Raw genomic sequence first — 26,754 nt, forward strand, 5'->3', positions numbered from 1 at the left:
AAAAATCAATAAAAAGTTATTATCAACATTTCTAACATTCCATCTTATTAATATATAATCTGTACCCAGCTTTAAAAAGTTTAAAGATTGTTAGCAGGAACTTAAAATATTTTTCTATTATAGCATTTATCACACTATGAAAAGGTTGTTTATTTTATATTTCTCTATTATGAGCTCTTCAAGGGCAGGGGCCATACTGAGCATTTAATGAATACTTCCTGGATCAATAATATGAATCAAATGATAAAAATCAGTTAATTTTAAAGTTATAAAATGTATCTAAAAGTCTATCCAATATACAATTATTTTGTTCTTAATATAAACTTCCTATTCAACATGAAATTATATTTGCTAAATTTTGCAATGATAAATACTATATTTTAACACTGAAGACTTAACAGCACTTCTAGTTAAACAGGATACATAATAATGCCTTCATGTGTTCTAATTTGCAAACATTGTTTTATTATTATTATTTTTAATCTTCACCCAAAGATATATTTCCTTTTTTTTTTTTTTGAGACAGAAAGAAATATTGATGTAAGAGAGAAATAGCAATTGGTTGCCTACCATATGCACCTGGATTAGGGATCGAACCCACAGCCTAGGTATGTGCACTGACCAAGAATCAAACCCACATTCTTTTGTCGTATGGGACTACCCTCCAGTCAACTAAGCCATGCATCCAGGGTTGCAGACATCATTTTAGGCTTTTGAAAAATGTTTATTAATTGGCTCAAATTTATTAAAATATTCTAAAATGTCAAACAAAAACTTAGAAAATTAAAATATTATCATAAATATTAAAAAGAACTAGGGAAAACTCTTAATTTTAATAATACAACAAAAAAGCAATAAATATTAGATGATTATACAAAGTATAAAACAAATATCTATATATTTATATCAGTTTATACCAATATAAATAAATGATTAAATAAATTAACAATGGGGGAGAAAAGACAAATTTCCATCAAAAAATTCCAAATAAGTATGTGAATACTCGTAGGGACCTTCTGGTCCCCAGTTTGCTATTAAATGAATAAACAGAACTATTTAGTGTTCTAAGGTCTTATGGACCTTTACTATTCTATTAATATGTAGCTCTCAGAGACATTACAATCTATGTGAGAAAACTATACTTGCCAACATTGAAACAAAACAAATTTAGGAATGAAACTAAAGCCTGTGGTCATATTCTAAGTGTTTACATTAGTGGACCCCAGAGAAACTGAGCAGCTTTATGAAATAATTTAGAAGTGGACGAGATTGAAGGACCACTTGGAAAACCTGAAGAATATGGATGAGTGAAGGCCACACTATATCTTAATCGAAGCCTGACTCAGATTAATATCTCATCTTACTGTAGTATAAATTTTGGCAGAGATAAACCATTCCTCTAAAAGCCCTTAATTCCTCACCATCCCCTATAACAGCAAACCCAAACCCAAGTACCTTGCATAGCATACCCAATATTTCCTGACCTTGCCCTTGTTAGCTATCCAAGCCCATGTCACGCCACTCTGGAAATGATTTACACTAGTGCAATTCTAAACTGCTTGAAATTTTCTTTACAAGGTATTCTGTTAGATAAACTTGTAACTTTGAAAAGCTCTTTCCTTCATGTAGAATTTCCTTCCATCAAGAGCACTGACTACTCTCATTTACCCTCTCACATTGGTCAGGCAATGCCTCTGTCACTGCCCTAAATATTGCAAACACTGGCTAACTCCCCTCTCCCATCTGATGAAAGGGGTCAAGTCATATTAATCTTTACACCAAAATCAATACAGAGCAAATGCTGATGATAATGATGGTGATGTTGATGGCTGCAAAGAAGACTGAATGACTTCCATTATTGGGTGCCTGGTTTTGTGCTATGCATTGCTCTTGAGTTTTACATTAAAACCAGGTTTTCGGACTCCACATTTATTTTATATTGCTTGTCTGCTGAACAGATATATGTGCCCAATAAATATGTGTTACAGTTGAGCTGAGGGAGTTCATTCTATAAAATATTACTTAAATAAAAAGTGTAATGAGAGTCTAGGAGGAACAAAGAAAAAGTCACCTGAAAAGGATGTGCTTGTTAAGCAGAACTAATGGATAAATATGCTCGGTAAACATGCAGGTTCTGCCTCTCCATGCTATGATACACTTATAATATTATTTTTTAATCTTTGCATCTTTCTAGTGTCTATATTATTCAGCATCTCTGGAACTACACCAAGCAGGAATTAGCAAATACCACAGAAGTTAAATTAACACCTTTTATATTTTCTTCCTTGCCTTTTTCTCCCTCAAAGATTATACTTTCATTGATCTTCTTTTCTATTGTATACAAGTAAAAAGCATTTTTCTTTGATTTTTATCTTAAATTTCTTTTTAATGGTGGTATTTGAGGGGTTAGGTAAGAAAGACTAGCTGAAAGCAAAAATGTGTCCTTAAGTCAGCAAAGCACTTTTTATTCTATTCACCAAAGATAGAAATGCCAGAGATAATATTTTCTCTATTTGATTCACAGTGACTATAGTCTTTGACTTAATCCAGAGAGAAAACCATATCACATTCTTACAGGAAAAAAACATTACATTAGAGTAATAGTTCCCTATCATCTTTTTATTATTTGCTTTGAACTTTCTCAAAATTTCAAGTACTCAAACACAATTTAGCTTTCTAAATAAACCTACAGCTATATCATAGTTATGTTTCATACATGTAAGATGTGTGTTTCACTATATATATATATATATATATATATATACACACACACACACACACACACACACACACACACACACACATTATTTTTCTGGGTTGATGGCTATTAAACATATGTGCACACACCAGGATGAATTTTAGTATATATACATAGATTGTTATCTTTGGAAGTTGCAGTTCTTCACATCTGCTCTGTGGCATTATAAACTGTATGATAATAACTACAGCACACTTTCAGCACCCAATTTTTTTTTTATTATTGATTTTAGAGAGAGAGGAAGGGAGAGGGAGAGAGAGATAGAAACATCAATAAGTGAGAACATTGACAGGACACCTCCTGCATGACCCCCACTCAGGATCGAGCCCACAACCTGGGCAAGTACCCTGACCAGGAATTGAACAGGAGACCTCTTGTTGCATGGGTTGACATACAACCACTGAGCCACACTAGCTGGGCTTCAGCCCAACATTCTTAAGATTAGTGCCTGGAAGGTCAATTACAATGTAAATGTACTTTAAAAGATAGCAACTTGGACTTCTGTTAATGCTGAATTCAATAATTTGCATAGCTCTGTCTTTTGAGATTTATTAGGGAAGCTGGATAAAACATTTACAAAATCTGCTTGAAGGCATCATAGAGTTAGCAAGCTAGTGAAGAATTACAAGGCCAGGATTTGGGGACTGCCAGGTAGGATAGCAGTTCAGGGAGGTGAGCTGAGTATTTGGGTGTGATTCAGTCCCAAGAACATTTCCTAATTTCACAGTGGACCACAGAGAGGTTGAAAGGGCGAAGTGAGACATTTACCATTCTCGTGGATCTAGGAACGAAAAATGGCAGCCCATAGACTGATAAACAGTCACTGATGGACTCTTTCCTTCCAGGTGTGAATCTGAAAGTTTTCACCCACACAGTAGAGTGAAACGGATGTATGAAGCTCTGCACACAATTGGCCGCTCAGCTGTCAATTCTGTCCATTCCACAAATTGGATTGATGTGATCCTAGATGCTTAGTGTCCTTATTTTCCCAGTAGAAGGAAATCTAAAGCCTCTCTGTAGAAAAATATCATCTTCCCAAGCTTCAAATTCACTCTGCAATAGTTTCACAGTTATTATTTCTCTCCCCTTGTCCTCTCTCTCTCTCTCTCTCTCACATACACCAGGAACATGTGCAGAAAAGACAACATAACAAAAATAAACAAGACAGTCAGATATAGACCAATGGATATTGGTCCTGGTAGAACTTCCTAATACACATCCAAGATAGTCTCCATTACAGTGTCTGCTGTATAGAGAATCCAAGTATCAATTACTTAGTTTCACAAATGGCCAGAGAGAACTGACATGAAGATGAGATTTGGAGCTGAAATGTGTGCTGCTCAGCAGGCAACGAAGAAGCCATCATTGGGCATTGTAGATGACAAGGAACCTATAAATAAGATAGTTTATGACTAAAATTTTCCCCAGTGGTAGTGAACTGAGGTAGGGTAGCAGTGAAAGAAAATGCTCTACAAGGTGGATTGTATCAAGTGGTTGGGAATTGAGTGAGAATAGTAATTAGAACAATTAAAATGGGATGGTGCTGGCTAAGGGCAATGTATATTTTGAGAAACACAATGATAGGCTGAGGATGATTAATTAGTCATTAAAGACTAAAGACCATGTTGATAGTCTCCTGGTAGCATACAAAGAAGAGTTCATCTCCTGTAGCCAAAAAGCAGAGAAAGTTAAAACTAGGACTAATCTTAAAACTCCAGAACTCCAAAGAAGGTTAAATTTGAAGCCAATAGAGAGAGCTATACCAAAGATAAGACTCGGCTGGGAAATGATGAAAACTTTCAAACTTGGGGTGGAAATATTCATTAACTTTAATTCCTTAGATTATCTGGATTATCTGAGCCTGCAGAAATGACAAATTCATCATTCCTTCAATCAACCAAATCATTTGAAGATAAATGAAATTTCTATATATAGGAAAGTAGAGTTCTGTGAGTATTTAGCTCTTGTATAGACACTGAGTGGAATAAAAGTATCTTTCTTTAAACACTAGTCAAAATCAAAGTTGCAAGATATTTCACATGGGGAACTACAGAAAACAGGCATTGAAGAAGGTAACAGTGGATTCATATTACCAGTCACTCCAGGCTGTGCACTTATTGAATAGAACGGCAGGCGTATCTGCCAACAGATTATGTATCATTTTATCTCCCACTACTTTACACTTTTATCAAGCTCTTACAATTGAACTTTTGTAACAAAAGATGTAACATCTGCAGGAATGTTTCTCAGGATATGGTGACTGATGTTATGTTGAAATTTTACACATTCTTACATTTGTAAACATTAGTAATTTGGGGGAAGCTCAGCTCCCTTCCAAGTTTTCCTATGAGTCTGTACATCCAAATAAAACAGAGAAACTCAATCACCTAGATTTTCTGATGGCTGGGACCTGGCAGGTGACCTGGACCCACAAACGTAGCATATTCACAGGAGATATCAATACAAAATGTCACAAATCTCTTCTGGTGAAGGTGAACCAAAGCATCTCCCTTTGGGAAGCAGTTGTGACAAGGTTTCTAGAATGCAATGCCAAAGGATCTACAGGGAAGATGTAGCATCTGTATCCCACAATAATACTTTTTGTATAAACTTGTTAGTGTATAGTCCATTGTTTGCAACTCAGAACAATGATAAAAATAATTATCTTATTCTGTTAATATATTTCTTGAATTCCTTAGCAAATATACTTTAATTATTTGTATGGTTCTCTACATTTGGTATAATTACCAGATGAAAATAAATACTCAAAGACTCTGCTGTCAAATATTGTAGTCAATATACATTTGTAGCTATGTCAATTAAATTGGTTATGAAATAAACTAAAAAAATTGCTTCTGCAGTCATATGAGACATATTTTAAGTTTATTAGTCACATGCGGATAGCAGATATTGTTTTTGACAATGCAGATATAGAATATTTCCATCATTGAAGAAAGTTCTGTTAACAGTGTTGCTTGAGGCATACACAACTTATCTAGGGCATGCATGACTGCATTTAAATTAGAGAAGCCTTTCTTAATGGATTGATTGATTCTGTTAACAGTTTCAAGCTATGACCTTGATACCATGTGGTATTATATTCATCCTTCACTCCATTATTCTATTTGATTTTGCTATTAAAGATACAAGTGATCAAATTAGAAACAGAGATCACTTCATTTTAGACTAACAAAAATCAAATTTCATTAGCACCCATTACCAAACATTGAAGGCTCTCTCCCCACTACTTCCTCATTAATGATATTCAACTCTATTAGCAAAATCTAAAGGCTGACACTAACAGACTCAGCCTTTTAGCAAAATACATTTGGCTTATGTTTGAGTGTTCATTTTGGTTCAATGATGCCTGAAATGGAGCGTGTTAGGTGGACATTTTCTCTTTGTGCCTGCCTAGCAAACCCATTTCCTTCTTTTGCTAAGGGTAATATAATTTTTTAAAATCTGCCATGTTATATGCAACCTTGGTACTTCTGTAAATCAAGGTGATCTCCCCTGGCCTAGAGCTTGAATTTGGAAACAATGTGACCAATTGCAATATACTGTAGAACTTAATACAAGGAGCAAAATTAAATGGAAATAATGCATCATAACAACAGTTAACAAAACAAATCTTCATGAGTCCCTCCTCTAGACCTCCACAGCTATGCTCATTTTGTCCTTCCTTAACTGGTTAATCATTTTATAAATGTATATCTTTTTTTCTAGTTTCTAATGATTTTTTAACTTTACTTTAAAGATAGTGGGTTTATGGGAAAGTATTTAAGGTGGAGGGAGTCCTGAATAATGATGTGTCCGTATTGGGATTTTCTTGGAATACATCCTTGACATTCTGAAATGCCATTTTTGGCTCCTTACCTTATGCCATGCTAGCCTCACACACTGTTGATACACCCATCATAACCCAGATGGGTCTTTGAATTCAGCTGCCTGGGAATGACTTAACCATACATTTCTGCCTCCTTCTGCCAAAATGTTGCTTTAATCTCCCCCACAAATGATGTTAATTTAACTCAATTTGAAGTTACATGCCCATTTATTTGTGCTATGAGAGATGTTGGCAAATAGAAGGGAAGAAAAGAACTCCTATTTTAGATTGATTTGACCTTGTCCAATTCATTGGAAATTAAAACAACAACAACAACAACAAACATTGTTATCAAAGTGATCAGTGGGGAGAAAACATATTTAACTCTTATTTTCTGTGTCAGCATATGATTCAACAGCATTAAGTTAGACATTGATAATATATTTTCTTGAACTATCTTTTAAGGTTATTATTATATGGCAAATCAATCCATCTAAAGGCTAATGGCTTAAACCAGCAATTTTCAATCAGTGTGCTATAAGAGTTTTTGAAACATGCAATACCTGACTAGTCAGGGGCACTGACTTATTTTCCCTTAGACTGTCAGACAAAAAACTGACAACAGCCAACACAACAATAGTGATGTGGTGTGAATTAATCAAAAGTATACCTACATTTTTTTTCCAATCAGGAAAAAACTATTTGTTTGCTGTGCCATATAATTTTAGTAAATAGTGTATAGGTGCCATGAAAAAGGTGGAAAATTGCTGGTTAAACATGGTTACATGGCACAGACTGGCCAATGACTGAGGGGAGAGGGTTGGGGATGACTGGATGAAGGTGAAGAGATTGGCTAAAGAACTTAAATGCATACCCCGTGAACACAGACAATAGTTTGGTGAAAGCCAAGGGAGGTGGAGGCAGGGGTGGCTGAAGGTAGGCAAAGGGATGGAAAAGGGGGGACACCTGTAATAATGTCAACATTACATTTTTTAAATAATAAATAATAAATAACAATAAATTTTTTAAAAATAAAGAAAATCACTGGTTAAAACTAATTAGCAATGAATGATGAAATTATAGGGGTTAGTTTACAAGTAAATTTTACCAGTAACTTTGAATTTGTTAAGACATTATGAAAAAGATGGTATGTAGTGATTCTTAGAGAGCAATCATCCTAACATATTTTTCTAATAAATGTCCATGAATCATGGATCCAAAGAGAAAAGTGGTTTTAAAAAATATCAGTTTTCGGTTTAAAAAAATATATCAGTTTTCCTTTTAAAATAAACTTTATTATTTCTAATTTGTTTTCTTTATTGATTTTAGAGAGAGAGGAAGGAAGAGGGAGAGAGAGAGAGAAACATTGATGAGAGAGAGTATCAATTGGCCACCTCCTGCGTGACCCCCACTGGGGATTTGGTGCACAACCTGGGAAGGTGCCTGACTGGGAATCGAACCAGCGACCTCTTAGTGCTTGGGTCAATGCTCAACCTCTGAGCCATACCGGCTGGGCAAAACTTTATTATTTTTAGTATTTGAACTATTAAATATTAGTTCTCTAATTTTTTATACCTACCACTGTATTGAAGTATGGTAGTTCACTAACCATCTGTTTCTTCTAAACATATTCTTTCTTTTGGAAGGAAGATAGTGCTTTGAAAGAATATTACCCATATGAAGAAATGTTTCAATCACAAGATTCCTTCTTTCAATTATCTCGACAGCTGGTGTTAAGTGTTTACATTGAGATCAAAGCAACCTGACAAAGATGTGTTGTACAACTTCAACTAATTTAGATTTTTTTTTTTTAAATACAGGAAAAACTCACTGGCAAATAATTCAAATAAGCTTTTAACTCTCAGAAATACGAAGCTTTTAAAGAACAAAATGTAATCTTTAATCATTGAGGTATGAAACAAGTCTATAAGTCAGAATTAACCAGCTTTTGGAATTTTTATGAGTAGGACAGATGGTTTTGCCATCTACTATGGAAAGAACTATTGATACTCATTCAATAGTAGTGATGATACATTCAGTGGAGGGGTAAATTTTGAGAATGCCATGTGAATTCATGGTCTAATTATATGTACTGTGAGAGAAGCATGGACTTTGCAGACAGACATATCTGAGTTCTAATCCTGACTTCACGATTTACTATTAGTGCATTTCATTATCTTAAACTCTGTCTCAGTTTCTACATCTTTAAAATTGGGCTATTAAAGCCAATATAAGCATTTTGCTAAAGGCACAGAAATGTAAGCTTCAAATGTACACCACTGTTTTCCCATCATCTAACAAAAAGTATTGTTCAAAGTAATACAAAAAAGTACTAAATCATCAAAGCTCTTCTGTTACAATTAGTTACAGAAGAATTCAACAAAATTAGCAGCAAAGAGGTTTGGCATCTCTCACTCAGTTTTCCCCTTCCTGCTTAACTTTTCCCAATCTCCTGAAGGCTCAGGTAATCCACAAGAGAATTAGTCCAACTCCCACACCTGGGAGAGAGAGCGCTATAGTCTGAGAGATGATGTGAGAGGACTCGAGGAAGTTGCTTCAGTTGCCCAGTTCCCTGGAAGGATCTCCATTTTCTTCTGAGAGACAAAGAGTTCCTTTCTCTCAATTCCAATTGCTTCCTAGAGTGTCCCATGTTGGACTCCACAGTTATAATTCTTAGTGCTTCTCATTCAGAATCATAATGAGCCATCCCTAAGGACACAACAAGCCTCAGGAGACCTGAAACAAAACCAGTCCCAACTTTATACACTCAAACTCATGTTCTCCTTGGGGAAAGCAACGACAAAGAGTAAAGTTAATGTCTATAGATAGGGGCTGCATCCTGAATTTACAACATTGACCTTGGGTGGACATACCTAACCCTACTCTGGCAAATTTTTAAGTAACTATGAATAAAGAATGCATTTATTATTTTTTAAAACATGGGATATGCAGGTATTTGTAGACATATATTCTAGTAGACATAGAGTGATATTCTCCTGAGAATTATAGCAAAATTCCCTGGTGTCACACACGCACACACACAAAAGTGCATTTCATTTTTTAGAAACCCTTAAGGTCTTTTTAGTCTGCATTAGGACACATTTCTATGTTGAACAACCAATGTGCTTCTGATTCATCATGCCTATTCTGTGTGAACTAATGAAACAGTTGTGTGGGATATCACTAATCAAACTACATGAATTAGAATTAATGGTGGGAGAGGGGTGTCCCCCAAGAAAAACTGGTGTGGTATTATCAAATAAGAAAATGGATACAAAGCAAAAAGCAATACATGTTTATGTGTATATGTATACATGTGTACATGTTTATGTATACTAGAGGGTGTTAATTATTTTTACTTTCCTTATATCCTTATACCATACTGGTAATTGACCCTGAATTATGAGAAGTGGAATTAAGGTGAATAAATTATTTTTATATAAGATATTTTAATTTTTCAGCCTTTGATTCGCCCAGCTCACCCCACCCCATGCTTCTCACCTGTCACTTGTCTTCAACCTTTTTTTAAGATCTGAAACAACTCTGACCAAGAAGGGAAATATGTCCGCATTTCAAAACAGAAACAACCTTCAGCTATCCAAATGTGACCACAAAATCAGGTCAAAGGAAAACAAAGAGGAAGAAAAAATAAATAAAGCAAAGACAACATAAAGCTAGGTCTAGTGTATAAAAATGCCTTTTCCTCTGTATTCTCCTTGGAAAATAACTGCTTATTCTAGGACCTTTGGGGCTCAGAAAAATAATTGTTTAATCTTTTCTGTTCCATAGGTGTCTGCCTCAACCTCTCCCTCCTTATTGTTCTATCTCACTCTATACCTCAGAATTAATTATTAATAAAAAAATGCTTTATGTTTCTCCCCCAAGCCCCTCTTCCTTTCCTACTTTCCTTTTCTAACCCTTTAATTAAAGCTTCTGGATATGGTAATGTCTAATGAGCACCTTATATACTTCCTGAGAGTCGATTTAAGAAACAACGGACAGGGTTACTCCCTGCACACCTGTGATAAGTGTAATTGGGTCCCCTTTTGGTCTGAATGAATGTTCCTAAGGGAGCACTGTTTACCCAACAATCTTTAACCCGCTGTGTAATCAGCTGGCATATAAACATAAATGTAAATTGATCATCTTTGAAGTCTGTCTATTCCAGTCCTACGTAAACTCAGTGTAAGGTAAGAAAAAAACTATAAAAAAATATTGTTCTCCAGAGAAATCTTAAATCCTGCCATCAGGGCTAAGAACTACCTCCCATCTGTCTCTTCAGGGACAGAAATCTTAGAAAAGACATCCTCTGGTTGAATATCAACCTTTGTTTATGTTTCTAGAACTCCATCTCAAGTGGAGACATCAGACACTTCCCTGTAAGACTGGGGACCTCGGAACAGCTGAAATCAACATGGGGACAAAACCATGAAGTTGCCCCACATGTCCTACCTGTAAATTTAATGTCTACCATGCTTCCTGCCCAATTGCTTCTGGGAGTCAGGAAAGGGTCCAATGTGATTCATCATTATTCTAGACTCAAAAAGCAACAACCAGATCCCTCCATGTCATCTCAAAGGATAAGAGATCTTTCTTTCTTACAGCTGTATAGCACCCCATTGTGTATATGTGCCACAACTTTTTTATCCATTCGTCAACTGATGGACATTTGGGCTGTTTCTAAATCTTAGCTATTGTAAATAGTGCTGCTATGAACATGGGGTACATATATTCTTTCTGATTGGTGTTTTAGGTTTTTTAGGGTATGTTCCTAGAAGTGGGATCGCTGGGTCAAATGGAAGTTCAATTTTTAATTTTTTGAGGTAACACCATATTGTTTTCCATAGTGGCTGCACCAGTCTGCATTCCCACCAGCAGTGTACTCGAGTCCCCTTTTCTCCACACCCTCGCCAACACTTGTTGATTGATCATTTGTTGATGTCGGCCATTCTGACAGGTGTGAGGTGATACCTTATTGTTGCTTTAATTTGCATCTCTCTGATAATCAGTGAAAGCATTATCCTAAGTGAAATAAGCCAAACAGAGAAAGACAAGTGTCATATGATCTCATTTATTTGTGGAATATAATGAACATAACAGTCTGAGGAATGGGGTGGTCCCAGAGATGTGGAAGTGGGGTACAGACTGACAATCCCCAGAACAGAGGGTGGTGGGGGAGAGATAAACCACAGAAATTATATGCATGTATGCATGAACAAAGGTCATGGACAACAAAGCTGGGGACAAGGTGGGGAGGGGGGGAATCAGAGGGGGAAAAAGGAGAAACATCTGTAACAAAAATAAATAAATAAATTTTTTTAAAAAAGCAACAACCTTAGCTCCATTATCTCCAAATGTTTAGAAATCAGTTTTTCATTTTGTTCCAGAATCTAGAGGCAGAGTCACAATTGATGAGGTGTTTGATGTGTCCCCAGTTGTCCTTGCTGATATTGGATCTCATGGCATGAGATATCACTACTCAGACTACTCTGACAATCCACATCTACTTCCGCAGGTTCTCCAGTTCTGGCGACCTGCTCTGTAGTACTAGAACACCACATTGCTTCTAATTCCCAGTTACTATCTATTGACCATATAGGGTATGTCGATGCTCCTTTAGAACAAGATCCTGATCCCTATTCCTAGGCAGTTATTGAGGTTCCCCCACTCACAGGGAGAGTTCTAAGACATGCCATATATTTGACTTCTAGGAATGAACCACCAGTTGACTTCCCTGCTCTTTTGTAATCATTACAGAAAATCCTATATGAGCCCTGGATACAATTTTTGAATATTATTCAAAATTGAATATTTTAAGGTAATATATAGGGTGTCCCCCCAAAATATATACACAACTTTGAATAATTATAAAGCTAGTGTTTATTAAAATAAATTTCATTTTCAAAATATAATAGAATCTACAGACACCCTGCATACATATTTTGGGGCACCTTGTATATTACACATATATAAAATAAACTGCCCCAATGGCCCCTATTCTTCACCATACCCTGTGTCCTCTCCTTCTGTCATGTAACTTTGCAGTATGCACCCACTCTGACACTGAGTTCAGCCATATGGTTTGCTGTAACCAATGGAAAACTTAGAAAGCACTCAGTGTTTGAGCCTGCCCTATCTTTTGTTCCCTTTCATCAACATAACATGCCATGTGAGCCCAGAGGTTAAGAGACATGTGAAACACAGCCAAGTAGCCCCAGTATTCTCAGTTAAGCTCAGTCTAGATCAATCAGCAAACAGCCAGAACTCAGATGAGAGGAAGATGACAGTGAGCCTAGTCAAATCAACAGGGCTGTCATGGTGACTAGTTTACATGCATAAACAATAACTGCTTGTTCTTTCAAGCCACTGAGTTTTTGAGGTATTATTACATATCGTTATTTTATCAATAGGTTATTGACACATGACCTATATACTGTCTAATCACCCATCCCACTTCTATGTCCACATTCATTAAAACGGCAATTTATTATTTACCATGTTAAGTCAGAATTGCCAAAAAGTAGTTGAAAAATAAAGAACCAACTCCTGGGTGCATATCTATATAATTATATTACTAGGTAGAAACAAGAAAAAATAGTGTAATGATAAACTATATAAAGACAAAAGTAATTGTAACTGAAAATATTACTTATAAAGTTTTCACTATTCAGGGTTAACAAATCAAATTAAAAGCATATTTATGGCAAAGTTTTTTTTACTTTTGTTCTTAAAATATTCATATAAAATGCTAATATAATAATTAAAATGCCAATAAAACTATAAAATAATAAATGACTGCAATAAATATAAACAGCTTCATTTGCATTGAGATGTATCTTATTTATACTTATTTTTCTCATATACATAAAAGAATCATTAGTAGGGTATACACAGAAAATCCAGTTTTTCCTGTGAGAATTTTCACTAGCCAAGTCTAATCTTTGCTTCAGGAAATTTGCTGTAGGTAAAGGAGCAAAATAGAAAAAAACAAACAAACAAACAAAAAAAACAGATAAAATTCTTCTTATTCAAATGTAATATCCATGTTTTTGTGGGTTAAAGAATATTATACTTATTTAATTAGAATCATAGAGAAGCTCAGGGAAAAAAAAAGTATGCATCACCATAAATCTTTTAAATGAGGATCTTTTTTATTGTCACTATACAATAAGGACATCTTACCTTAGATGTTAACATCTATTCAGTTTCTCTAAAGACATCGAATGGTAAATATCCCAAACTTTCTTATTACTTTACACAAAGCTTCTAAATTCCTATATATACATTTTTGATTCACTAAAATAAAAAAAAAATCATTACTAATATTAAAAAATATTGTCCATGAATACCAAAATTAATATCAAGCTTTAATTAAAGTGAAAAAATAATAAATAATATTGAAATCTATGTAAGAAGGAAGATACATTGTCATTATAGATTTTTTTTTAACTTGACTTCTTATAAACATAAAGTGTATATTATGAATTCTATATTTATTCAACAAGTGTTCTAAGCAGCCACATTTATAACCTAAGATGCTCGTTCACTTCTCCAGATATATTAACATTAAAAACAATGACTTATTTCTGTGATTACAAGAAGCGGATGTCTCATGGTAGCCATCAGGCATCATCCTGTGATTTAAAAATGTACAAAGCAAAATTGGCAACTAGAGGAGAACCTAACTTCTATGCTCCCATCAATATATCAGTGTAAGGAGATATTTAAGAGAATCACACCATTTGGGAAGTTCATGGTTAAAACCCTCTAATGCAACTTTTGAATGAATCATATATGAAATGCATAATACCAACCAGAGGCAATTGATAATGATATTGCTTCATTATATGTCACCAATTAAAATAAAGTTTTCTAGAAAAGTATCTTCCATAATAAAAGACTCTATTAAACAACCAGAGGGCCCTGGCCAGTGGTTAGAGTGTCAACCCATGCACCAAAGGGTAGCAGGTTCGATTTCCAGTCAAGGGTACATACCTGTGTTGCAGGTTTGATCCCTGGCCCCAGCTGGGGCACATATAAAAGATTTCTCTCTCTCTCTCTCTCTCTCTCTCTCTCTCTCTCTCTCTCTCTCTCTCTCCCCCCACCCCCTTCCTCCCTCTTCTCTTTTTTCTAGTCTCTCTTAAAAAGCAATCAATGGAAAAAAAATATCCTCGGGTGAGAATTAACAAAAACAAAAACAAAATTAAAAGACCAGATATAACACTGACAAAATATCTTCAATAACATTTTCTAAGAATTCATGCAAGTCAGATTACAAATGTCCAATAATACTCTGTTTATAGAAATCAAAGACATGAAGTATAGATTAGTCATAAGAAACAACTGTCTTAAAAACAAGTCAGATGTATTCATTTAATAAACAATTGTTGCACTGAATAGGTCACTGTTGTAGAGAATAATAAATATGAAAAATATAAATACAGTAGCAGAATTTCTAATGAAGAAGAGGCCTTCTGGAATATGAGTTATAGATTCCTAAATCTATGCCAATATGATGAAATGACAAACCATAAATTTTTATCATTTATTCTTTACCATGTGGCTTTAGAATTTTCTTCCCCTCGGCATATCTGTTACTAAGACAATTTTTATTATTTTAAAACAATAAGAAAATTAAATGTGAAATGACAGGCCCTGATATTACCTTACCACTATAATAGTATTTTTAATTTATAATCACCGCAATTTTTTTTGTTAACTCCTTCCAAGGTTAACTATATAAAGATATTCATATCACTATTTATCACTGGAGTTCTTTGTTATACACTTTGCTTGTCCAGACTAGAAGCAGAACATCAAAATCTGGGTCCTAAACCTATCTGCCTTTGAAGATCTTACCTTCAGATAGAATGTCAACTTGATGTAAAAAGTAATACTTAATATCCTTTTTACAAGTGAATCACATAATATTGTTTGATTATACTGTTCATTTTTAAAAATGAGAAAGAAGTCTCTAAAGAACTGATGACAAATACATGCTAAAAGCAGTTTATAAATTATACACTAAGTTTTAAGGCATTCAAAAATATTCTACATAAAAATAGAAAGAGAAAAAAATCCATTCCACAAGAATCTAAATGATTGAACATGACAATCTATAATATACCCCTTAATGTATTGTATGTATGACAGTTATATAGGTAATTATATATGATGGATGGTATAATCTTTTATTTGAAAAGAATATATTTTTGAATATCTGCATTTAACTTTTTAGGGAACATGTCTAAGGATTCACACATCATTGTGTAATAGTTAATATTAGTGTCAAAAGACTAGCCTCATCAGTGTGGCTCAGTGGTTGAGTGTCAACCCATGCACCAAGAGGCTGCTAGTTGGATTCCTGTTCAGGGCACATGCCCAGGTTGTGGGCCAAATCCCCATTGGGGGGCCTGTAGGAGGCAGCCAATCAATGTTCTCTCTCTTCGATGTTTCTATCTCTCTCCCTCTCCTTTTCTTTCTCTCTAAAAATCAATAAAGAAAAACAATTTAAAAAATATTAAATCATTTGGTTCTAGGTAAGAAGCAATTAAAACATTTACCACTTAGCCAAGTCACACTATGTCTGTATTTTCTGGAACTGACCCTTATCCAGGAACGAACAGTATAGCAATGTAATTTAGAATGAGCTAATCAACATTTTTCATCTTCCCCCCAGAGACTTGATGAGCTATTCAGGTAAGTCAGAGCCAAGCAGACTCAACATAGAGATTTTTGATTGAATTATCAGAATATAAATTTTCTTATTTTCTCTTGTTCTAGATTCTACAATGGTGTGAGCTCAAAGCTTCAGATAGCCAATATGCAAAGATTTTGAGAACAGATTCAGCTAGCAAAGAAAGAAAATAAAGAGATATATTCCAAAGTTATATGTGAGCCTTAAATTCTTATAGCAAACCATATCTACATATTTGGGTTTTCAGTGACATAGAATATACATTTCTTTCTTTTTCTCTTTTGAATAAACTCCATTAGGCAGAGAGAGAGGATGCAAAGGACCCTTGCCTGAATAAATAGAGTGATAAAATGTTGGCATATTTTAGCAAGGCAGTGATACGATGAGCTTGAGGGCATTGTGGAGGAAAAGTGGAGGCAGTAGAAAGGCAAACAGAGGAAGTGAAAACAGGTGCGTGTTAGGGGAGAAATGATGAAGACCTAAAGGAAAGAATGAAAGGAGAATTTAATTCTAAATTTTTTGAGATGGTAGAATTGACAGAAACATTGTGGTATTTGATGAGTTATACACAGAAAGAATGAGCGAGAACTAGAGAAGGCTGATACTCAGGTTTTCAGCTTGAGCAATTTGATGTTGGTTGTCATTAGTCACTAAAATAAGAATACCTTACAGGAAAGAAGGAGAGTTTGGGAAGTAGGGGTGGGGAAGAGATTATAAATTTAATCACACGATCGATGAATTTGGTGAGATATCCAAATGAAAGTTCCAAGAGGCAGGTGGTTGTACAGGTCTGAGCTTTGGAATGAAACTTGTAGATAGTAGAGTTATCATTTTAGCCGCCATCTGCAGAAAGAAATTAGTTAAGAATTTAACAGTGGCTGAAATAAATCAGAAATAATATGAAATGAAAGAAGGAAGGGAGTATAATTGAGCACATTAACAAGTAAGATATACACAGAGGAAGACAGGCCTGAAAATGAACCTAAAATGTGTCTTTAGAAATCAGATGCAAACAGCAAAAATAACAATAAGACAAAAGAGAAATTTGTTCCATAAAAAGAGAAGAGAGAGTTTCAGAGATCAAGTAGTCTGCAATAGTGAGTAAAGCAGAAAGTAAGACAAGGCCTAAAATCTTCCATTGAATTTAACAGTTGGAGGTCAGTGGTGATATTGGTATTTGGAATTTCAGATAAGTAGCGCATGTGGGAGCCAGACTGCAATGGGAACGTGAAACTGCTTTAATAAATAACTTAAGGGGTCATTGAATTTGAGTTCACAATTATAAATCTAATTCTTTGTAGAATCAAGGACCCCTGGAAACCTGGTCATTTCCTATATGAGACTTCTAAGAAAGAATATCACCTTTCATATAAGAAAGATCCTAACTAGACAGGTAAGAGGCAATGCTGAGCATGGCAGCTGATTTTTCCTACAGGAAAAATAAGCACCTCTAAAAAGAGGGTGGCCTCAAAAATATTCATAACCTATAATTGATTTGACAGCCAGGATATTTTATAATGTTTACAAGAATCTCTTTGCTATGACATCCCCACCAAAACAAAACATAACAAAACAAAACACCCTATGATATACTCTTTCTGTGAATGCAGTACTTTATCAAACAAATCTTGTTTCTGTTTTGTTCCTTGTTAAATTCCTATTCTTTGACTTGCTGAAAAACTGCAGGAGAGAAGTTCCTGATGAGCTATGTAACAGCTTATTGCTTCCTCCTGCTATGTGTTCAACATCCACCTTCAACATTAAATTGCACTATAGCAGAAATAAGTGTGATAGTAAGCCTGGCTGGTGTGTGTGTGTGTGTGTGTGTATGTGTGAGAGTGTGTGTTTGCGCGCATGAGCACTTTCAACAAACAATAAAGGCTTGAGGTAACTTAATTGCTGCAAATATAATTCCATGACAAGGAACAAACATATATACACATAATAAGTTGAAAACTAAATCTCTCCAAAAAAGCAATGATTATAATCATCATTTTACTGAAAGCAATTGCTATATCTCTAATATCTTGTCATTAAGATGCTATTCAATGACCATTTTAATTTTTTTAAACAATTTTTTTTCTTTATTGATTTTAGAGAGAGGAAGGGAGAGGGAGAGAGAGATAGAAATATCGATGAGAAAGAACATTAATTGGCCGCCTCCTGCTTGCCTCCCACTGGGAATTGGGTCCACAACCTAGGCATGTGCCGCGACCAGGAATTGAACCAGTGACCTCTTGGTGCATGGGTAAACGCTCAACCACTGAGCCACACCAGCCAGGTGAACATTTTAATTTTTATTCCGTGTTTAGATATAACTCTTTTACAAACCTATTCCAAAAACAAAAATTTCTAACCTTAATTTTAAAGTATAACTGTGTGACATCAAGATGTAGGATGACCAAAAGCACATGGCTGTTATCTCCCAGAAACCCAGCTCCGTACAGGAAGGAAAAGAAATATTAAACCACAAGGGCCAAGTAGTAGCAAAAGGAAATGTGTAGTTTCAACAAGTTTGTTGATGTTTGCAAGTGGAAGACCAGTCACTTATTTATTTGATTACAAAAATTACAAAGCAAATGGCAAAAGTGGGGGGATAGTGATGATATAAAACAGCCTATTGACTACACAGAACATATAAGAAGCTTAGCAAGTTGAATAATATACCACGAAAAGCAGGGGCGGGTTAAGATGTTACCCGAAATGCCTTCAACACGGGCATTGATTTAATGATCAGGATTCCCTCTCCAAGTCTGAGCAATCTTCCCCCAAACCCTCTCCTGCCCCAGAGCTCAGAGGTGAGAGTGTTTTCTGAAGACATTTTCACAGATCCCCCAGATTTTGGCTCATCAGATGCAAGACCACCTCTGTTGGAACGCATCACAGTAAAGCCCACCTACACACAGGACTCTAAAGCGTGGTTCAGAGCTTTGCCATTAGTGACACATAAATACTAGAAAATGTTCTTTGCTTTAGAGATCCCTCATTCACACATTTTCCATCATCATTGGTAAAAATGATTTGCAACTATATTAAAGTGAAGTCCTATTATCTAAAGCTCTGTTGAATTTTATTCTATTCCTAACCTTGATATATGAATACAAAATAGGAATTCATATAATGTATGTATGCTATTCAGAACTCAGAATATCCTAAGTGAAAATTTCTCAATAAACTTCGTAAAGATGCCTAAAATTTTTGCTGTCCTGTTTTGGCCTGTGTGGCTCAGTTGGTTGGAGCATTGTCCTGTGCACCAGAAGGTGGTGGGTTTGATTCCTGGTGAGGGCACATACCTAGGTTGCAGGTTCGATCCCCTGTGGGGCACATATAATCTCACATCCATCTCTCTCTTTCCTTTCTTCCCATTCTGCCCTTTCTAAAAATATTTTTTTTTTCAAATTCGCTGTTCTTTTCTGTAAAATATTAGCAAACCTATGGAACAATAGCTAATATTTCAAAACAGAGTATTCTATTCCACTGTCAACACCTTAGATGAAGGATTCATGCAGAAATATTCAGAAATAAAATTAACCAGGTAGGGAAAAATTGTTTTGTGTCATCCACTTTGCACAGGTGAAATGACTGACATATTTAAATGTACCATGAATTATTCCTGGCACATAGTAAATGCTCAATATTTATTCTTGTCTTCATTCATTTATCAAACAAATTTAACAACACATAAAAGAAAGAAGAAAAAAGAAACATTCAAATCCAACTCTTGCACACTTTCTTAGAGTGCTTTCCTCTAAATATAGCCATGTATAAGAAATATATTTGGTGAAAACAACTCAGTATTTAAAATTTCAAAAACTTGAAAGAAATCAAACAAAACATAATATTGAAATGGAAATTCTGGACAGTTCAATGGTTTGTTGACAAAGTGCTTCCCTTTCTCATGATCTAACTTACAGCTGTAAATTACTTTAGTGTTTTTATAATACACATTTTCATTCATAAACCATACATACTGTTCTTATGCTCTTTTATGCCATGTCTTCTTGAAATTCAGAAAAGCAGGCCCGTGTTTATCTCATTTTTCCAAGTCCTTTTCCTCACGTCCCAGTTTTGTGCCTTTGTCCAGCTTAAATGTTCTAACTGCTCTTTGTCCCCTAGTACATCCTCACTATTCTAATTACCAACATTCACACACTTTTTCTAAGTCCTGACAACCTCTTTAGTCTATCATTAGTCCCTGTATTAAGTAAGTGCATTAATAAATAAATAAATAAATAAGAGTGACTAAAAGTCACCAACAGAACAAGACAAATTATTCTGGTCACAACTATTACTTCAATTGTTCTTAAGAAAGGCTGGATAACAGGAGGAACTCTGCTATGGCAAATCAGTACCACCATTCTCTCCAGAGCAGACAGGGAGAAACTGACTATTTTATGTAATATTTCATATTAAAACATGAAAACATCATTGTAGCTTTTCCTTACTCTACAGAAACTAATACGCATTTTCCTTACTCGACAGAGCAATCATGTATGTATTCATTGATTTAATATTTATTGAGCACTTACTAAATTCGGGACACTGAGCAAGTTAGTGACACTACTGAAGTATACTATGCAGAGTCTCACATGAAATACACTCTTTCATTTAATTCATGGAGCATGGCTGAGGTAGAAAATAGTCTCTGAGTTTTACAGGTGAAGCCACTGGAGCTTATGAATGTGAAATCATTCACTATGCAGCATAAGGAGGGCAATGGGGATTAGACTTGAGCTCTGACTCTGAAGCCGCTATTACTGATGATGATGACAAGTATCAGTCCCTATTTCTTGGTCCCAAGTCCTGTGCTAAGGTGCTGTAATGTTTGAACTAATCCTCTGTTAAACCTTTACAGACAGAAACCAGCTCAGAGGCTAGATAAGGAGCTCATCACTAGTAAGGAACCAGCGCAGCCTGCAGCTGAGTTCCATCTGCTCTCCTCTCCTCAAACCACCTGAGCTGTGTCTCTTTTCTCCATCGCTGATCACAGGCCAAATCCTCCTCTGTCTATTGACCTGATTCTCTCTCTTGCTGTCTGTCTATCTTTCTGTCTGTCTATCTTTCTCAATCTCTCTTTCTTTCTCTGTCTTCAGTCTTTTTTGTCTCTATTCCCTTTTCCCTATCTAACATATCTTTTTTCCCCCAATCATTTGTCTTTCTGCCACTCTGTCTTTGTCCATTTCTGTCTATTTGACTGTCCACCCAAATTTTTTCTCACTGTGTATCTCAGTTTCTCTCTGCCCCCATTCTTTTTTTTTTTTTTTTTTTTTTGTCGCATCTATCACTCTCTCTCTAACTTTATTTCTTTGTTCTTTTTGTGAGTCTCTCTGTCTTGTTCTTCATAGGTCTATCTTTCTGTCTCTCTGTGTGTATCTCTCAGTCATATCTCTGTGTCTCTGTCTCTCAGACAGTGACTTAAGGTTCTAAAGAAACACCAACTGCTCACCCAGTTTTAATGAACCTTCTATGGATTCCAGTGGTGTACTGCAAAGTTGAAGAAATCAATCCCTTAAATGATAGAGCAAAAAGGAAAGTCACTGTCCTTGGATAAACAATTTGCATTTCCATAAGGATTCAGTGATGCAGAATCAGAAAAGGCTCATTCTGACACCTCCATGAACACCACAGGGAGAGCATTCATTAGCTGGGCTCTCTTTGAATGATGCAGTTCATCACACACACCGCTGTCTTCCCCAGTCAGGAAATGGTGCTTAATTCTGTCTGAAACCCGCCCATTCACTAGGCATTAGAATGAATGACTTTTCAAAGTAATGGGAACTACACATCTGCCATGGCCTGAGAATGTTTACACTCTAAAAGCCATGAAAATGTTACACCTCCTGTCTATTTCTTATCCATCAAGGAACACAATAAACAAGTTTTGAATTTTTTCCATTTACCAGGTCAAAGGAAAGAAGTGCTTTATATTCTTTAGCTCCTTGAGGTAATGACTGCTTTTGTCTTTTACATTTATAGCTTAAACAGCCATGATCTGATATTTAAGGTTGAATGCAACCTTTAAACAACTTGTGAGATAAAAGGACATTTGTCCATTACAATGCTCAGGTAGGAACTTCTACTTTTAGATTAGAAATCATCTTATTTCTGTTTTTGTTTATTAATAGACACACACACACACACACATCATCTTGAGAAGTAATTGCTAGAATATTAAAATGATTAATTGTACATTATATTATTTAGCAATTTACAGGTTTCTTATATATTATCTTGGCTGATTGTTACAAACACTCTGATATGCTGAGTGTTATAGATGTGGTCACTGAGGCAAAATGCTTAGGGAATGTGCTAAATTTCCCCAAGTGAAATAATTGTTGTCTATACTAGAATCTGAAGTTTCTTTGCTCCTTATTTCATTGAATACATTGTGTGTGTGTATGTGTGTGTCTTACTGGTCAGTGTGTGACATTTGCAGACTGAGGCCAACTCCTACTCATCTTAATAGTCCTGTAAATCTGGCACATTGGTTTATATATTATAGGTAGTGATTCTACTTCAAGGTCATACTAGTCATGCCCACATTCAAAATTACCTGTTTACTCCCCACCCCCCTCATTCTTATTTGCAAGAAACTAAGAGTTGCACTTGAAATTTCTGTGCATATTCTCTGGTTCTGTCACTATTTCAATCTAAGTGGCTCTAGTATCCAAGTTAAATGAAAATTACATATTAGTTCAGTTTCTGAGTTTTTGTACCTTTGAAATTTGCACAAACTATCAAGAGAACATAATCTTGCCGTAAATTACTCATAGTAGTGCTTTCTTTCATTCAAAATTAACTGTGAATATTAATAAAGTCCTATACTTCCTTCCCATATCTCCTAATGTAATCCAGTGATATTTGAGGATAAAACTAATATACAAAGCCCTATATGTCATCATTACCTTTGAATATGCAGTCTACTATATTATAAAGTAATGAGTGAAAATCCCATTACAAAATGAACATATCTATATCCAAACTAAAATTTTAGTTCAGAGTAACCAAAACAGTTTTGGAAAATCAGCCAATCAAGTAAAACTATTTTTATTATAATTTAAAAAAAAATATTATAATGGTAAGCCTTCCATATGTATGAGAGATACATAGGATGACAAAATAGTTCAAAAACACCAGTGATGTCAATAGTAAGAACAACTCTTAAAAAAAAAAAGGAGAAAATAAATAAAAATGACTGTTACCAAAACCTACTCTTAACATAGAGTTCCAAGAAAAATTAAACTTTTAGATGATAAACATGCCCAGTATATTTAGAAGCAGTCTCTTGGTTGAGATCATTATTTCTGCCAACTTGAATGTATTCACAGGTTGGAATTCTTAGTAAAATGTAAAGTGTTTTGTATTTATTTATAAACCATATATTTATTCCCATTGTTAAGGCTACAATAAAATGTAAATGTATACAAGGGGTTTCATGTTAGGAAAAAAAGCTGAAATAACAGCTGGTTTATGAGAGAAGTTCTGTATTATTTTACAACATGTAGATAAGAACAAAAGTTTTTACTGTTTGCAATCACACCTATGCATTTACAACAAGGGGCAGTATGCTTACCAGTCCTAAAAGATATGCACACTTAGAGGATTACTTTATTATTTTTTTTAATTTACTTTTTACTTTTATTGTAAAGGCTTATTATTTATTCAGGAGGTAAAAGCCCACATGATCTGGTGATGCTAGAAATGTTCAACATATATTTACTTGCCACATATTTTGTGATCAAATAAAAATGATGACTTTCTTTGACAAGAAAAGTAGTAACTACCTTTTAAACTTAACTTCAAACTCAGGCTGTGTACAAAACACTGGAGATTTTTTGCAAATGGCTTCTGTTTATGTCTCCCTCTGCCTCTAAATTTAGATGATGAGAAGACAAAATGCATACTATGCAAAATTTAAATGTGGAAAAAAAAAAGTTTGTAATGGACCTTTAACTTGAACTCTAAATTCTTTTTTTCTTAGAATTATAATTATTAGTGTTTTTTTTTTTAATAACTACTTTTATAGTTCAGACACTCACTAAGCTCATCAAGTAATATCATTAATGGATATATCACAATTCCAAATATTCTCTTAGAAAATGAAAAATTTTATTTCAACTTCTTGATAAAGAATACTCAACACTTTACCTCATAATATCTCACACAAGTAACTAACAGTAAGATAGCACAAGCCCTAATCAATTCAGGTGTGTTAATGAATGGTTAATGGTCAGGGGTCATTTTTTTGGCCAAGTGAGTGGATTCACGTTCCCTGCTCAGTGCATTATTGCAACAGCTGAGATGTGAGGATGTCCCCAGTCAGGGCAACTGGGCACATTAAATTGTCTTTTTATTTCATAGGACAAGTAGTCCACAGTCAAGGGGATTAAGTTGCTGAAATTCGAAGACGCACATGTACAGATAAATGCATTGACTCACCCTTAGCCACAACTAGATAAAACTAAAGAAACTTATAGAAAAGCCAGTGTGCAGTTAAAAATAAGTTCACATGAGCATATATAAAAATATTTAAACTTGCTGTGAAAACTATAGGAAGCATTCTACGCCTCCAATATGCTTCTTTTGCAAATTATTTGCTTCTCTCATGTTAAGCAACACAATAACTCTACCCCTTAAGTATTTGGTTACTACATTTGACAATTAGCTCTATTTGTGAAAGCCAATGAATAAGAACTTGGAGTTAACCTTACATGAGGCCGTCACATTATACTCTGGTTAACAATGGCTGTCTGCATACGTACTACAAGTCCGTCCAGTCGATGACCACCTGTGCGTACGAGGGATACACATTAAAGTATCAGCAGACTGGGCCTGAAACTTGTTACTTAGGGCCCTTGTTCCCTATAGCTACCAAAGTATGTTTTTAAAGTAAAGGTCACACCAAAAAGTGGTGACGTTGATAGTTATGTAGTATTAACTTGATTATATAAGGATAAAGTCCATCTGGATTCGAATTCTAAATGTTCCCAGATACTTTTATAAAGGAGCAGATATTCTAGTACACTAACACATCTGGAGTGAAAACATCAGGATACTCTATATTGTAACAAAACACAAAAGGTAACACTGTTAATTGTGTGGCAGAGTCAGTCACCTTAACTTACCCACTAATTATAACCACCAGCAACTGCCAGACAAACATTATCATCACTCCTATTCGCACACACAAAAACCAAACTTAGTATGGTGATACTTTTGTCATATTTTTTTCAGAGAGAGAGAGAAGTAAAGAAAGTGGTTGAGAAGTGACATTTAAAAAAAAAAAAATGACAAGCCACACAGAGTTATTCAAAAGCGTGTGTCTAAATATGACATTCACACCTCCACAACATTACAATACCACCTAATAATTAGGGAAACAGAGAGGACAAGGCGCTGTGCTGGTTCTTTCAGAAGATAATTACTTGTACTTCATTACTACTCGGTTCTCTGAATAAGCATGCCAGAGACTGATATCGCGACAGAGACCCATTGCCCCGAAACAAACTCTTAACTTTCTCCGAACTTCACTGCTGCCTTCCATTTCAAAGATGAAAGAAAGGAAGGAAGGGGGGAAAGAACTTACTTGCCAGTTTAAAGTTTCATCTTTAGTCCATGTAGGATTGTGCAGCAAGTTTCCTTCCCAAGGCTGCCTCCTGCACATCCCTTTCAAAACAACCGGTGCTCATCATCCAGGTCCAAGGCGGCCCGTTCACACGTTACACTTCTTGATTTTGTGAGGCATTGATATCCATTCTCGTATCATCAAGAAAATGTTATAGAAGAGAAAAAAATTCACCTCAACCTATTAACTCAGAAGGCAGACTATCCTTCTTTCTCCCTGTTCTGAGATGTATGCCAACTGCCTTAGTTATCACAAGCAACTAACTGGAAGCTGCTAGCAGGAGTCTGTCTGCCCTCTATCTGTTGCTATTAGCTCAGCATGTTGATTCGCTGGCACCAAAGCCACAGCAATTAGCTGTCCTGCTTCTCACAGCGCATACAGGCAGAGCTGAGTGTGCTCAACCACACAATGACTGGTGAGCTCTTTGCACCGATTAGTAGCAGGTGTGACAGCCCCAAAGACAAAATGTAATCCCACTGATCATTGGCACTGGCTGCTTTATTGGTACTGTGTCCTGTCAGCCTGTCTGATGATTCTATGCTCTCTTTTGTGTGGTTGTTTTTACTGTTTTACTTCATGAGTACTAAGACATTTAGCAGCTTAGATTCAATGACAATATTATTGAAAGTCAAAATAATCCCTTAAACTCATTTCATCATTCTTTCCCTCCCTTCGCCTCCCTCCCTCTTCCTCTCAATCCACCCTCTTAAATCAAGCCCTAAAGACAAATCGTTTGGGCATAAGAAAACTCCATACTTTCTTTTAAGGCTAAAAATAAAGATGCTTTCGGTCTTTATAGGCACCTATGACTTGGGGCATTATGGAGAAACATAGTATAAGAAAAGTTA

The 26,754-nt window shown here is 35.3% G+C and overlaps 1 protein-coding gene across 1 annotated transcript in view; it reads right to left on the reverse strand.

Moving 5' to 3' along the window:
* Positions 1 to 26,144, reverse strand: part of PCDH15 (protocadherin related 15) — a 737,327-nt gene extending 711,183 nt beyond the window's left edge. The window contains exon 1 of the mRNA XM_036264711.1: positions 25,868 to 26,144. The gene's annotated coding sequence lies outside the window, so the exon portion shown is untranslated. The remainder of the gene's footprint in view (positions 1 to 25,867) is intronic.
* Between the last annotated feature and the right edge of the window lie 610 nt (positions 26,145 to 26,754).

Source organism: Molossus molossus, unplaced genomic scaffold (assembly GCF_014108415.1).
Source record: "Molossus molossus isolate mMolMol1 unplaced genomic scaffold, mMolMol1.p scaffold_m16_p_17, whole genome shotgun sequence".
NCBI lineage: Eukaryota > Metazoa > Chordata > Mammalia > Chiroptera > Molossidae > Molossus > Molossus molossus.